Raw genomic sequence first — 3,406 nt, 5'->3', positions numbered from 1 at the left:
TTAACCGCTAAATAAAATATATTCAATCGATGGGCTTTACGTCTGTCCTCTAAAAGATCTAAATCTAATGACTGTAGCATTTCTGTAACGGAAGAGGTTCTGTTGTAGTCTCTTTTGATAAATCTGGCTACACGCCGCTGGACGGCTTCAATTGAAGCAGTCTGTTCTTGTCTATATGGGTCCCACACAGCAGTAGCATACTCCAATTTTGGTCTAATAATGGTTACATAAGCTAAACGCTTTGTACTTTCGGAACAAGGGTAAAGGCTGTGCCTTACAAAACCAAGAGACTTATTTGCTAATTTGACCACAATATTTTCCACATGAGAATTCCATCTTAGGTCGTTAGATAACATAACTCCCAGATAAGGATGGTTGTTTACGGGAGACAGCTTTTGGCCATCGATGTAATGATCAAAAACACAGGATCCCTCTTCCTAGATATCCTCATAGTATGACATTTAGTCACATTAAACTGCATTTGCCATGTCTTGCTCCAAGATACTAATTTGTCAATATCATTCTCAGAGGTGCCAACCTATGGAGATCCAAAATCTGGAGATTTTTTCCATCCGGTCTCCCCACCCCTCCCCCCTCGATCAACCTACCCACTCCCCCTCCCCTCCTCTCCCCACCCCCCCCCCCCAAAAAAAAACGCACCCACCCATCCCCCAGCAGCTCCTTCAGAATACAAGAATATTCTGCCGCCATTGTGAATGTGTGGGAAAACAGGGTACTTATGTCAAGAATTTTTATTGGTTAATCGGAGATCCAATCAAACAATCGGTTATATGGCAGCTGAAGGAAGCCATTTTGCTTAGTTCTATTAACTTGTGCTTGAAACTTAGAGATGAAGAAATGCATTAAGAAACAATGAAACGAGTTTGAAAAAATCGATTTTTTTAAAACTTGGGAATGCAATTTCAGTCTAGAATGGAGAAACGTCTCAGAAAGGTTCAGAGTCGTTTTTATCCGGGAGATTTAATGACCCGAAATTTGCGGAGCGTAATGGCTGAGATCTCGCCGACACGAGTGGTCTATCCAGACAATTGGCAAGTCAAATTTATTTTAAATTTATTTTTATTTCTATGTTGTCTTTTGGGGGGTCCGTGGAGGGGGTCCGTCGGGGTAGTCCGTGAACCGGTCCGCATAGTAGTCCGTGGACCCGGTCCGTATGGGGGTCCATGGACCGGGGGTCAGTGTTTTCGGGTCACCCAAGGCAGGCGGGTTGAAATATGATATGATACGGGCATGTGTGAGATAATACAAACAAGGGAAGTGTGGTTGCCTGCTATGTGTTTGCTGAACTAAAAAGGAAGGAAAGACACAAATGAATCTTGAAATAACTTGGCCATATATATATAGGTATATAGTTTCGTGTAGTTTGTAGATGGATTGAGTAATTTACCGGTTGATTGAATTGTGGCTTATAGGAGTTGATTGACAACAAAGATGACCATGACCTTGGCAGTGGAGGTGAACACACCGCTGGTAGCAATACAAGTCTGGCAGACGTATTTAACTGTAGTTAAATACTTTTCTTGACTGAATTGTCCCCCCTCCCCCTCCCCCATTTCCCTCTCCTTCTTTATAAAGTCAAATATTAAGACACGTCTCTGTCTGTCCGGAATGAACAAGCAAAGAAAATATTCCATTAATACACGTAATAATGTGTGAATTGTGGCTTTTAAGTTTTGATTGATGATAGAGATGATCAAGACAGCAGTGTAGACGAATATTCCACAGGTTGTAACACAAGTCTGACAGAGGTATTCAAGTGGGCCTTTCATTTCCCGTTTTTCTACTTTATAAAGTTTTATGTCAAATAATTGCCTGGCTGGTATCTTTTTGTCTGGAATAAAAACGGATGGGAAAATTCACATCAAATTGTCTTTTCTCAAATGATAGTAAATAAATATGATGGCAGATCTATCATCACTCTGCCCTCTCCTGATAATATAATGTAATTCAGTGTAGCTTGGTTAAGCTCTCACAAGTACTTTACATTTCTGCTGTCTGAATGGGACATTTGATATCCTCTAAGAAATTTGATATAATGGACATGTACATATAAATTTACATTTATTTAACTTGAATCTTAATCCTCAACTGCTAAGGTCTGAATGTTAATTCTCGAGCTCCCCACTTACAGCCACACATTTCCTTGCATGTTAGTTTTGATATTTTGCTGTCTTAAAAGTATTCCATATCCAATGGTTGTCTTTATTCTCATCACCAATCTGCTTGACAATTTGCTGATTACTGACCATGAAAATAAGATGTCCGACTCTGGCTTAACAATATTAACATTTTAATGTTTGTTTTAATGAATGTTTTATAGAACCTTGAAGGCTATAGTGATGAAGAAAGCTATCCTGACGAAGAACGTTTCGATGTGTCAAAATAACCAAAAAAAAATGAAGGGAAAGGATTACAAGCTGTTCAATGGTAATGTTGAGTGCAAGATGATAACTCTTGAGAGCCTTGACAATCCTTACGTTGTCCCCTTTATGATGAATTGCCAGGAAGAAAGTGCTACAATTATAAGCAAAGCAGTTCCCATCGGAATTCACGACAATGCAACTTTTGTCTTGAGCCTTGATACACTGGAACACAGAAAAGATTTGTTCTCAGATGAAAATGGGTCATGGGTCATGACAGGATGTAAGGCCAAGTTCTACACCATCATAAGGGATGAAGGGGGCAAAGTGGCTGAACTTGAAAGGCTCAACAGTCAAGAAAGTGCCGACGTTGCAGTGAGAAGAAGAACGTACACATGTTCCTCCTACACGTCATATCACAAGACAATTGTGTCCATCGAATTTGGTAAAGCTATTGAAAAATGGTTCCCACTCGTGCTTCTCAATTACAATTTTGATGGTCAGCCCACAAGATTTAAGATCAAGAAGCATGGTAATCGAACCTCATCCAATATGGCACACATCCGATCCAAAGAGAGCACCAAGCTTAAAGTTGCAGATAAAGCTGTTGAATTTGGTCCAACGAGGGCATTGTTCTTAACAAAAAGGAAGCTGGTGGTATCTGTGGTGCCGATAGCATTAGTTCGCTCCCACGCAACGTGAAACAGGTTGGATACCTCACTCGAAAACCATCTGAAAGAGTAAATAAGGACCCACTTGCATCAGTCCTAGAACTGCAGAAGACAACTTTTCCTGGCTTTATCCGTCATGTAGTCTAATGATCTTCCCACGGTCATGTTATTCTCTGATCAACAGTTGAACAATATTGTGAAGTTTTGCTGTCACGACAGGGTAAACCAAGTATCTGAACTTGGAGTTGACGTAACATTTCAACTTGGTCCATTCTATGTGCTTGTAACAAGTTTTAAGAATACAGTTCTTCGAGTAAAGGGAGGAAACAACCACCCCTCCTTTTTAGGCCCTGT

The 3,406-nt window shown here is 40.3% G+C and overlaps 1 pseudogene; it reads left to right on the top strand.

Annotated features, from left to right (window-relative positions):
- The first annotated feature begins 2,345 nt into the window (after positions 1–2,345).
- Positions 2,346–3,021, top strand: LOC137989369 (uncharacterized; annotated as a pseudogene).
- Positions 3,022–3,406: the final 385 nt, after the last annotated feature.

The sequence above is a fragment of the Montipora foliosa genome, unplaced genomic scaffold, assembly GCF_036669935.1.
Source record: "Montipora foliosa isolate CH-2021 unplaced genomic scaffold, ASM3666993v2 scaffold_457, whole genome shotgun sequence".
Taxonomy (NCBI): domain Eukaryota; kingdom Metazoa; phylum Cnidaria; class Anthozoa; order Scleractinia; family Acroporidae; genus Montipora; species Montipora foliosa.
Note: the sequence above shows the minus strand (reverse complement) of the source record. Positions and strands in the feature narration are given on the sequence as shown.